The sequence below is a fragment of the Bos taurus genome, chromosome 3, assembly GCF_002263795.3.
Source record: "Bos taurus isolate L1 Dominette 01449 registration number 42190680 breed Hereford chromosome 3, ARS-UCD2.0, whole genome shotgun sequence".
Lineage (NCBI taxonomy): Eukaryota > Metazoa > Chordata > Mammalia > Artiodactyla > Bovidae > Bos > Bos taurus.
In genome coordinates, this window is record NC_037330.1 from 63437110 (window position 1) to 63450692 (window position 13583).

A 13583-nucleotide genomic window follows, 5' to 3' on the forward strand; every position below is an offset into this window, starting at 1 on the left:
AATGTTGTAAAGATCCAAGAACGAAGATAGAGCAGCAGAATAGGAAATGTGAATGCCATGGATATAAAAAATATTGGCCTGGAGAGGTTTCTTCATTTGCTCAAGGTCATGTAAAATCAGGATATAAGGCAAATATGTCTGCTTCCTGATCTTGTGTTCTTTGCATGACCTTCTATCACCTCACTTTAAATCAAGACAACTGTAATTCAAATATCCTAGAATAGAAATGTGGTTAGTTCTGCAGGTAGGCAAATTATCTCAATGAGTAACCAAAACACACTAGTTGCCACATATGGTTATAGGGTCTGGGAAGGGGAAAACATTGATGATATTAATAGAGCAATATTGTCAGGAATCATAAATTTTTCACAAGAGCATAATAAAAGAACATTAATATGCAAAAATTAATATGATGGTTCATGTCCCTCCTTCCTCTTCCTTCCTTTGTCACAATGTAAACTCCCACAGACATAGTTTTTTGGAAGAGTATGTTTTACAGGAAACCACATTGGGTGGCATACAAATGCAAATTTAGAAAGTCTTTTTATCTGATAATAATTCATCCTAAAATATAGTGCTTCTCTGATAACATGAATTAAAATATATGTTGACAAAGATATTGCCTTTTTTACTAGGTAATATACTTGTTATGGGTTTATGATTTGTACATAATATTAAGTAGCCCAGACAGAGAGATTTCATTGAACTCTTGGCAAACACTGTAACTTATATTTCCTGCTGACTTCTGTTTTTCAGGTTTCCTTGTTAAGATTTATGGAATATTTAGCCTTTGATTTTTAAATTATAATTAGCAGGTGTCCCTGAAATTGTAAAGTAATTAGGAAGCATGTAGTTATTTTTTTATAACAGCAGTGCTAGTAACTTGGTTTTTCTAGGGTGTTTATCATGCCCTATTTCTTCTCATTTATCATTCCAGGTTGAATCCCTCAAGGATAGCATCCCAGCTGTGACCAATACCTCAGGGCACAAAAGAAGATAAGGAGCCTGGAGAATATGTAGATAAGTTTACTGCACCTGAGATTTGACCATCAGTGGTAGTATTTCACATCTTACAATATGAGCTTGTATATATATTGTCTCTAAAAGTACAGGTCGCCTTGTTTTAAAACCATGAAAAATTTTAACTCTGTTAATACTTTATTGATTAAATACCTGAGGCCTTTATTTGTACAGAGATAATAAAATGCACCAGAGTTTAGAAGTCTGTAACTGCAATTTCTCTGGCAGTCCAGCGGTAAAGACTCTGCCTTCTAACACAGGGGATGCATGTTTGATCCCTGGTCTGGAAGCTGAGATCCCACACGCCTTATGAGCAAAAAACCAGAACATAAACAGAATAAACAATTTGTAAAAAATTTAATAAAGACGGTAAAAAATGGTCAACATAAAAAAAAAACAACTTTAAAATAATGTTTAAAAAAATAAAAGGCTTTAAATGATAACATATTTTTCCTAATTTATAGAATAAAAATTATAGACATTTGAAAAACAAACAAACAAACAAACAAAAATGTATTTCCATTACTAACTCTATAAAGACCCTATAAAGATAGTTTAAATCAGGAGGTGTTTTATATTCCTCAAGAAATATATATGCTTTTCTTTCTAGGAGAGAAATATAGCTCAATTTATCTTTTATAGTATTTGTTATTTATATCAATATTTTAAACTACGTCATAATATATGCTAAATATTCTTAAAGTTGCACACATGTATTCTGTAAAAATATTTATTTCTCTGCTTCTACATGCCAGATATTGGATATATATTGTTGTAAAAAGCATGTGGTCCCTTCTCTCATTCAGTTTATATTCTGGAAGGGAACACTTTATTTATTTATTTATTAAATATTTGTTGTATCAGGCTTGCTTCTGTGTACAGTGATAAAGAAGAAAGACGAAGTCCTGAATTCAAGAAGTATATGTTTACTTTAGAGGCATTAAAAAGTAAACAAATACATCTATAATATAATGAAGGAAAATCAAAGTAAGCAGATTATAGTATGTAACTTGAGATCTGAAATTCTATAGCTATTACCCTTGCGTAAGCTCAAATATTACAGAATAACTTTAATTCTAAACAATACCTGGAAAGTATTGGAGTTACAATCATTTGTCTCAAATATTTTTTCAGCACTAGACTGTGAAGAAATCAAAGTGATAGAGAAATATATGGGGTCAGGTGAAACATTTAAAAGATGGAATATTCTCAAACATGTTTGAATATAACTAAGGAGACAGGAAGAAGAGGAAAAATGAAAATAAAACAGAGAGCATTCCTAGAGGAGACAGTCTTGAGAATGCAAGAACTTACTGATATTTTATATTGCATTCACATGGAAAATTTCTTTCATTCATTTAATTATTATATATTTTGTTCAAATATGTGTTTAAAAGAAATGAAAGAAAGAAAGAAAAGTTCTAAAGAAACTAAAGACCTATATATAGAAAACTATAAAACACTGGTGAAAGAAATCAAAGAGGACACTAACAGGTGGAGAAATATACCATGTTCATGGATTGGAAGAATCAATATAGTGAAAATGAGTATACTACCCAAAGCAATTTATAGATTCAATGCAATCCCTATCAAGCTACCAACAGTATTCTTCAGAGAGCTAGAACAAATAATTTCACAATTTGTATGGAAATACAAAAAACCTCAAATAGCCAAAGCGATCTTGAGAAAGAAGAATGGAACTGGAGGAATCAACCTGCCTGACTTCAGGCTCTACTACAAAGCCACAGTTTTCAAGACAGTATGGTACTGGCACAAAGACAGAAATATTGATCAATGGAACAAAATAGAAAGCCCAGAGATAAATCCATGCACATATGGACACCTTATCTTTGACAAAGGAGGCAAGAATATACAATGGATTAAAGACAATCTCTTTAACAAGTGGTGCTGGGAAATCTGGTCAACAACTTGTAAAAGAATGAAACTAGAACACTTTCTAACACCATACACAAAAATAAACTCAAAATGGATTAAAGATCTAAACGTAAGACCAGAAACTATAAAACTCCTAGAGGAGAACATAGGCAAAACACTCTCTGACGTACATCACAGCAGGATTCTCTATGACCCACCTCCCAGAATATTGGAAATAAAAGCAAAAATAAACAAATGGGACCTAATTAACCTTAAAAGCTTCTGCACATCAAAGGAAACTATTAGCAAGGTGAAAAGGCAGCCTTCAGAATGGGAGAAAATAATAGCAAATGAAACAACTGACAAACAACTAATCTCAAAAATATACAAGCAACTCCTACAGCTCAACTCCAGAAAAATAAATGACCCAATCAAAAAATGGGCCAAAGTACTAAATAGACATTTCTCCAAAGAAGACATACAGATGGCTAACAAACACATGAAAAGATGCTCAACATCACTCATTATCAGAGAAATGCAAATCAAAACCACTATGAGGTACCATTTCACACCAGTCAGAATGGCTGCGATCCAAAAGTCTACAAATAATAAATGCTGGAGAGGGTGTGGAGAAAAGGGAACCCTCTTGCACTGTTGGTGGGAATGCAAATTAGTACAGCCACTATGGAGAATGGTGTGGAGATTCCTTAAAAAACTGGAAATAGAACTGCCTTATGATCCAGCAATCCCACTGCTGGGCATACACACTGAGGAAACCAAAAGGGAAAGAGACACGTGTACCCCAATGTTCATCGCAGCACTGTTTATAATAGCCAGGACATGGAAGCAACCTAGATGTCCATCAGCAGACGAATGGGTAAGAAAGCTATGGTACATATACACAATGGAGTATTACGCAGCCATTAAAAAGAATACATTTGAATCAGTTCTAATGAGGTGGATGAAACTGGAGCCTATTATACAGAGTGAAGTAAGCCAGAAGGAAAAACATCAATACAGTATACTAACACATATATATGGAATTTAGAAAGATGGTAACAATAACCCAGTGTACGAGACAGCAAAAGAGACACTGATGTATAGAACAGTCTTACGGACTCTGTGGGAGAGGGAGAGGGTGGGAAGATTTGGGAGAATGACATTGAAACACGTAAAATATCATGTAAGAAACGAGATGCCAGTCCAGGTTCGATGCACGATACTGGATGCTTGGGGCTAATGCACTGGGACGACCCAGAGGGATGGTATGGGAAGGGAGGAGGGAGGAGGGTCCAGGATGGGGAACACATGTAAAAAAGAAATTTAAAGAAAAAAAAAAAAGAAATGAATAAAAAACATGATCTTTCCAATGAAGACTTTATAATCTTAGATATACAATTAGAAAATAACTAATACATGAAATATAAATTGTAATTACTATGGGAATACAGAAGAAAAGATCTTCATAGGTTTTAGTTATAATCCATATAAAGTACTCCATATCTAAAGTCCTGGCTTTCCTAGGCCTACAGTAAATTTTCTAGGAAAAAGCTGTACTTGATTTAGTCTTAAAGAAGGTGTAGAAATAAAAGGAAAGAGCACAGAGCTTCCAAGATAGGGAGGATAGTGTGAACATATGCAGAAACAGCAGTGGCATATTCTATATTACATGTTACATGTTAAGTGTGTCCCCACAAAAAACTCTGTTGGCTTTCTAACGGCTGTATATCAGACCATGAGCTATTTGGAAATAGAATCATGGCAGATGCAATTAGTTAAGATCAGGTCATACTAGAGTAAGCCCTTACACCAATATGATGGGTGTCCTTATAATAAAAGGAGTAAAGGATACACAGGGAAATGACACAGGTAGAGATTAGAGTGACACATATGGAAGGCAAGAAACACCAAAGATTGCCAGCAAACACCAGAGGCTACAAAGATAAAGAAAGGATACTTCTCTATAGGTTTCAGGAGAGAAGGAAATGGCAACCCACTCCAGTATGCCTGCCTGGATAACTCTATGGACAGAGGAGTTTGGAAGGCTATAGTCCATGGGGCTGTAAAGAGTTGGACATGACTAAGCACACACACACCCCTACAGGTTTCAAAGGGCACGTGTTTGAACCTGCCATCTCTTTAATTTCAGACTATAGCTTCCAGAACTCTGAGATAATAATTTTTTGTTGCTTCAGCTACCTGGTTTCTGTTGCTTTGTTATGGCAGCCATAGGAAAAAAATACATATTATAATTACTATATATATAGGTATTACTTTGCATGTGTGCTAAGTCACTTCAGTGGTATCTGACTCTTTGCAACCCCATGGACTGTAACCCGACAGCCTCTTCCTGTCCATGGGATTCTCCAGGCAAGACTACTGGAATAGGGTTGCCATTCCCTTCTCCAGGGGATCTTCCCAACCCAGGGATCAAACCCACCTCTCCTGTGTCTCCTGCATTTGTAAGCAGGTTCTTTACCACTAGTTCCACCTGGGAAGCCCAGGTATTACTTTCGTTGCATTTAAATTATTTGTCTTTTAATGGTTTTTCTAGTGGTCATATATGGATGTGAGAGTTAGACTGTGAAGAAAGCTGAGCGCCGAAGAATTGATGCTTTTGAACTGTGGTGTTGGAGAAGACTCTTGAGAGTCCCTTGGACTGCAAGGAGATCCAACCAGTCCATTCTGAAGGAGATCAGCCCTGGGATTTCTTTGGAAGGAATGATGCTAAAGCTGAAACTCCAGTACTTTGGCCACCTCATGCAAAGAGTTGCCTCATTGGAAAAGACTCTGATGCTGGGAGGTATTGGGGGCAGGAGGAGAAGGGGGATGACAGAGGATGAAATGGCTGGATGGCATCACTGACTCAATGGACGTGAGTCTGAGTGAACTCTGGGAGTTGGTGATGGACAGGGAGGCCTGGCATGCTGCAATTCATGGGGTCACAAAGAGTTGGGCATGACTGAGTGACTGAACTGAACTGAATATTTTTGCATTGAATATTTCATACGAAAATATATTATACCTCAGTAACAGGAAGAAATTGTTTAAAAATCTGTTGATATTGTCACATTTTATCCTAATTTTAAAAGTATTCTTAAATTCAATAATATTATTATGATAGGTTATATGATAGACTTTTAAATCTGTGTTTATAATAAACATTTTAAATACTGAGAACCACTTACACATAATATTAAATAATAAGGATATATAAAAAAGTGTACACATCAATAGTAGCTAATGTACATACCCATATGTATATATGTGTGTGTGTATATATATACATAAGAGAAATGAGTGAATGGGGGGAAAGACTAGAAGAAACTATAGCAAATAATGATAGTATTTATTGGTAAGTTTATCTTTTATTTTTTAAAATAAATCTAAAGTGAGTTACACATTCTTAGGAATAAAAATCTTCTCATCTATTTAAAATCAAAATGTCAACTCGTTTGCTAATTACCGTGATTGACACGTGTGATAAAGCTGAGCTGATCTGGTGAAGACTTAAATTGCTTATTGCCTTTGACTTTGTGTATATCATATTCAGTAATAGCTCATTTAGCATTAGTCTTCTGAGAAAAAGCAACAAAAACTCCCTTCTGCCAAGTCAGCTTGAATTCAGAAGTATGGAGAGCATTCCGGGCTTCTGGTATCCTTGGATTCATTCTGGGTCACCCAGATATAGGGTGGAATGCAAGACAAGACTATGGCCTGCTGAGATACCTAGGAGAGTGTAATTTACTACCTTATTCCTATATGTAGGGCTCTAGCTATTTTCATAGGCAAGTTGAGAACTGTGTGGGTGGCAGAACCCAATTTACATTGAGGTAACTATGAAAGACTCTTGATTATTATACATATGGTGCTTTTATATGTCATGTTCCTACTTTTCTATGATATCTCTTTCTCTCTTAATGAAGTTTCTGAGAATAGAATTGAACTGAAATGTGTGGCACTACTCTAGATACAGCAAGACTAGGCATTAAACAGTTAATTCCAGAATAAATAAGATGTGTTTTGCAAATTTTAAGTGAAGCCTCTCTTTACCTACATGGCTTAGTAACAGATTTCAGCATAATTCATAAGTTACTAAAACTTTAAAAGCAAACTAGAATTAAAATGATTATAGCTCTGTGTTAAATTTAAAATGTATTCAAAGAATAATTGGGTTTTAGAGCATGAAGGGACTAGAATTTTGAATTATCTCATGAACTCTATTTTATATATGATACATCAGAGGCACAAGGAGGTTAAATAACTCTTAAGTTTCCTTAGAAAGTTTGTGTCAGATCCAGGATGGAACAAAGGCCTCTGACTCTCAGGTGACGGGCTCTTTCCATTATATCATGCTCTGCTGTGATGATCTGTCAGAGATATTCAAGCACAGGCACAATGACTGTCAGTCAACCTGAACATAATCCACCAAGTTATGCTAATTCCCATAAAAACTAAGATGACACACAGCTGAAGGAATTCCCACTAGGATTTCGTTCATATAAATTTGCCCATTTATGGCAAATTTTTTCCTAGTCTTTGGAATCTTTTTGTTCTTTTTATGCTATCCCTATTGTCATAAACCCAGAAATCTCTAGGATTAAAGGAAGACAAAATGAGGAAAGATGAAACAGAAATGAAAGGGGTGTTTTTTCCCATATAAGCTAGTACTTCTGCATTGAATACCTGTACTAAATGAAATAGGAAGAAAGGCCATGACATGCACTGGGATCCAGTAAGCTCAACCAGTATCGGGTGCTGAATGGAGAAAGGGCCTATTTGTTAACAGGTCAGAGGAAGAGGAGATTTGCATGTAGTACTACAGTTCTGGTAACAAGAACTTTTAGTAGTCTCAAATAATTTAGCAAATGCAAGATGATCATGGACTCAATGAGGCTTTAAATGTAACCAAAATGTGAAAAAATCCACTGTTTGGAATATTCAATAACAGTTATTACTATTATTTTCAGTTTCAATTTGTTATAAATGCTTTACAATACTCAAAGAAGACAAACTTCTCGGTTCCTTTAGAAAAGTGTTTTGTTTTTTTTTTCTTAATGAGTGTAATACCAGGGAGAGCAATTCAAAGGGAAGAAGCTATCAAATTGCTGGTGGGAATGTCTGGATTTGTAAGGACTTCTTTTGTTTAGTAATCAGAAGGCAAAATTTAGGACTGAAAGAAGAGAAACAATGTAGGTAATCTCTTGCAAAAAAATTAGAGGTTCCCACCCCCCCACTCCCCGCCCCCGGGACTGGAGACTAAGCAGGATGTAGGAGCATTTCCGAAGGCAATGGCATCCCACTCCATACTCTTGCCTGGAAAATCCCGTGGACGGAGGAGCCTGGTAGGCTGCAGTCCATGGGATCGCTAAGAGTAGGACACGACTGAGCGACTTCACTTTCACTTTTATGCATTGGAGAAGGAAATGGCAACCCACTCCATTGTTCTTGCCTAGAGAATCCCAGGGACAGGGGGAGCCTAGTGGGCTGCTGTCTATGGGGTCGCACAGAGTCTGACACGACTGAAGCGACTTAGCAGCAGCAGCAGCAGCAGGAGCATTTCCTTCTTAGTTGTCCTCTGAATTTCTGCCAGGGTTATTTTTTCCTTGATACATAAATTTCATTCTCTCATGTCACCATTTAAAATTCTCTCATGTCACCATTTAAAATTCTTCTGTGACTCTCCATTTCAGTTCAAAATTAAATGTAAAATAAAGTCAAAAGGCACAAACTTTCAGTTATAGTTAAGTACTAGGGATATGATGTACAACATGATTAGCATAATTAATTATAATATAGGAATATGTGAAAGTTGTCTCATCACAAGGGAAACTTTTTTTTTCATTTTCTTTTCTTTTTTTAAATATATAAGATGATGGATGTTCACTAAACTTATTGTGGTAATCATTTCATGATGTATGTTGTTAAATCATTATATTATATTCCTTAAGCTTATACCGTGTTGTATGAAAACTATATCTCAATAAAATTAGAAGGGAAACTTTAAAATAAATGTATTTAAGAACTATCATTTTAATACTCAAATTCAATATTCAAAAAAGTAAGATCATGGCATCCAGTCCCATCACTTCATGGCAAATAGATAGGGAAACAATGCAAACAGTCACAGACTTTATTTTCTTGGGCTCCAAAATCACTGCAGATGGTGACTGCAGCTATGAAATTAAAAGACACTTGTTCCCTGGAAGAAAAGCTCTGACCAACCTAGACAGCATATTAAAAAGCAGAAACATTATTTTACCAACAAAAGTTCATCTAGTCAAACTATGGTTTTTCCAGTAGTCATGTATGGATTTGAGAGTTGGACTATAAAGAAAGCTGAGCACTGAAAAATTGATGCTTTTGAACTCTGGTGTTGGAGAAGACTCAAGAGTCCCTTGGACTGCAAGGAAATCAGACTAGTCAATCATAAAGGAAATCAGCCCTAAATATTCATTGGAAGGACTGATGCTGAAGCTGAAACTCTAATACTTTGGCCACCTGATGCAAAGAACTGAATCATTAGAAAAGATCCTTATACTGGGAAAGATGGAAGGCAGGAGGAGAAGGGGACAACTGAGGATGAGATGATTGGATGGCATCATAGGCTTGATGGACATGAATTTGAGCAGGCTCCAGGAGCTGGTGATGGACAGGGAAGCCTGGTGTGCTGCAGTCAATGGGGTCGCAAAGAGTCGTACACAACTGTGCAACTGAGCTGAACTGAAAAACTGTCAGATTTTACCCACCTTTCAAGGTTTCTCTCTTTTGGGTAGAAGACATTTTGATTTTATATACATGAGACCCTTTGTCATGCTTGTATGAAAATGCTTCAGTGTCTGCCCTTCACCTACTTTCCTCTGTCAGGCATCTCCAGCTGTCTTTTAATGTCTAGTGATTCCTCTTTAAAACCCAATTCAATTGTCTTCTCTGAAACCTTCCCAAACTCGCTCTGAAAAGTCTTGCTTACTGTGTGCACGTGCAGCATTTACACATGACCCTAAGGATAGATTCTGTGACAAGAGACTTCAGTTATGTGCATATGAGTGTAGAATTTATGCCTTAGTCATCTTTCTCTCTCCAGCACCAACTTACTGCTTGACACATAATGTGTGGTCCATGGATGCTTCAAGAATGAAGATTAAAGAATGCTTACACTTGTTGAAGCTCAGTCTAAACATAGAAAAATACGGATGAGTCAGGGTGCTGTGTGCTTGTCCCACAGATCTCTGTAGATCAATGAGTGCTATTAAGCTAAAAACAACACTCAAGGCAGCTCTAAAAGCAAGAATAAGTCACACCTGAAGGGAATATTAAAAAAAAAATCAGAAACAGGTTCCGAACATCTTTATCTTAAGCATCATTCTGTGTATAGCGTAGGATTATGGGCTGACAGTATGCATTTCAGCTTTAAGCCTTTTAAAAAGAGAAGTATTTTCAAAGGCATTGATATTGCCACCTTCTTTTGGCCTTTATGCTTCTTCTTCACCCAATAGGGCTCTGATCTTCATTAGATTAATTCATCTCCATCACTGTTTTCTAAAGACACTCTACCTGAGGAGAAATATAATTTACCATGGAGTGATCCCTCAGAAATGGATAACAAGATTATACCCAATATCCAAAAGTCTTTCTACCACATAGCAAATAGAATTGTTTTGCTCAGGTGAGTGCTTGAAACACTACAATTAAGTTAAATGCTGTCATGTATAAACATTTTGCTTCAAGTAATAGAATATCCATCTAAAAGATCCTTAAGAAATAGGAATTTATCACACATATGAAAGAGTTCAAAAGTAGGAAAGCAGTGGTTTAGCTATTTAAAGATGCCAAAGACCAAGGCTATCTTCTGCTTTCTCTTTTCTGTCTCCTGAATGCTGGCTCTTCGTCTTGGCTTAGTTACTTTACTCTCTCAAGAAGCTCCTTCAGTCAGTCACTCAGTCAGTTCAGTCGTTCAGTTGTGTCCGACTCTTTGCCACCTTATGAACTGCAGCAGGCCGAGTCTCCCTGTCCGTCACCAACTCCTGGAGTTCACTCAAACTCACTTCCATTGAATCGGTGATGCCATCCAGCCATTTCATCCTCTGTCATCCCCCTTCTTCTCCTGCCCCCAATCCCTCCCAGCATCAGAGTCTTTTCCAATGAGGCAACTCTTTGCATGAGGTGGCCAAAGTACTGGAGTTTCAGCTTTAGCATCATTCCTTCCAAAGAACACCCAGGACTGATCTCTTTTAGAATGGACTGGTTGGATCTCCTTGCAGTCCAAGGGACTCTCAAGAGTCTTCTCCAACACCACAGTTCAAAAGCATCAACTCTTAGATGCTCAGCCTTCTTCACAGTCCAACTCTCACATCCATACATGATTATTGGAAAAACCATAGCTTTGATTAGATGGACCTTTTTTGGCGAAGTAATATCTCTGCTTTTGAATATGCTATCTAGGTTGGTCATAACTTTCCTTCCAAGGAGTAAGTGTCTTTTAATTTCATGGCTGAAATCACCATCTGCAGTGATTTTGGAGACCCCAAAAATAAAGTCTTACAGTGTTTCCACTGTTTCCCCATCTATTTGCCATGAAGTGATGGGACCAGCTGCCATGATCTTAGTTTTCTGAATGTTCAGCTTTAAGCCAAGATTTTCACTCTCCTCTTTCACTTTCATCAAGAGGCTTTTTAGTTCCTCTTCACTTTCTGCCATAAGGGTGGTGTCATCTGAATATCTGAGGTTATTGATATTTCTCCTGGCAATCTTGATTCCAGCTTATGCTTCTTCCAGCCCAACGTTTCTCATGATGTACTCTGCATATAAGTTAAATAAGCAGGGTGACAATATACAGCCTTGACGTACTCCTTTTCCTATTTGGAACCAGTCTGTTGTTCCATGTCCAGTTCTAACTGTTGCCTCCTGACCTACATATAGGTTTCTGAAGAGGCAGGTCAGGTGGTCTGGTATTCCCATCTCTTTCAGAATTTTCCACAGTTTGTTGTGATCCATGCAGTCAAAGGCTTTGGCATAGTCAATAAAGCAGAAATAGATGTTTTTCTGGAACTCTCTTGCTTTTTCAATATCCAGAGAATGATGGCAATTTGAGAAGCTCCTTTAGGTATCATGGTTTTGAAAACTAGAAAATGGAACCATCATTTTTCTATGCTGGAAATACAGTCCAATTATTTTTCCCAGATACATTAACAAATAACAGTGACTTCATCAACTTGCAACTTCCACCATTACAGACATAACTTTTGACCTTTAATTAATTTCCATCTATGATTGTTGAAACAAAACAAGACACAGAAATCTGAACTTTTCATACACCAACTAATATGGGGCCTTAAAAAGAGTAAATTGATAATAAATAATTTTATAAAAGTTAATTTTGTAAACATGAAAGACAACGGTGATAATTATATGAATAAGGGATGATTTAAAGTTTTAAAATGAGCTGAAATTATTATAAGGAGGGATATTTATAAACAAAGGCTAGGTCTCAACTGCTTGTGTTATTATGATAAAAGTAATGGTAACTTTGCTTTAAAATTTTTTCTGAAAATTGGTTAATGTCTTTTTTATTTAAAAATTTTCAAAATATTAAAAAACCTAGAGCTACTAGTTGTAATTGATTAAAATCCACAAAAGATATTCAATGAATTCCTAAATTTTAAAAATGTGTTTTCTTTGCCTGTTTTAAATGAAGTTCTGTGAAAACTAACCCAGAATGGAGAAAAAAGTCTTAATTACCCCCTGTGTAAATATAAGACCACACTTTCTTCTTCCTCTTTAAGAAGGTATGTTTGTTTTTTTCTTCCTAGAGAGACAAAACTTAAAGTAACTGCTGTTCACAGCTTGAAAGAGCAAAACCTTTACTACTTCTTAATTCTTTCCTCCCCAGAGGTGGCCTTTTGCTTTAATAAATTGGGGCTTTAACCCTAATTTTTATTTTAATTTGGTTCAAGGGTAAAAAGTAGGAAGACAAAAACCCAACAGGCTATATTATTCATAGTTACATAAGAAATTTACCATCATAAACATATATTGCACTAATAAGTCTTTCTATTTCCTATAAGTAAAATTATGAAAAGGAGATAATAGTAAATATCTTAGAGTATATATTAGTCTTAAAATTTATAACATTACTTATTAAAAAAGCTAAAAATACACTTTTATAATGTTAAACTCTCAGGCATTTAAAAATCAAATCAAGAGGTCTACGACCCTTCACTTGCATCTGGACTGGCCTTAGTGATTTGCTTGTAACTCCAGGAATGCTACAGAAGTGATCCAGGATGGCTTTCAGGGCAATACTGGGGAAAGATCATGCAATTTTTGCTTGTTCTTTTGGGTTACTCACTTGGGGATACGCCAGTTGCCATGTAAGAAGTTAAGCTACCTAGAAACTACTGTGCTGGAGTATCTCATGTGGGCACGGTAGCCAGCGTTAAGCATAGCCATGTGAGTGAGCCATTTGGACATCCAGCAGAGTTGAGCCTTCAGATGACTGCAACAGCTGACCAACCAACAACAGTCCCAACCAACAGTTGACTTGTTTACACATAAAGGACTTGAAATAAGAACTGTCTGACCAACTCTTTCATGAATTCCTGACTCATATCTTATGAACCCATTCAAATGCCTGCCATAGCCACTAGTTTTAGAGTAATTCAGCAACTGTGATATTAGTAATTTTAGTG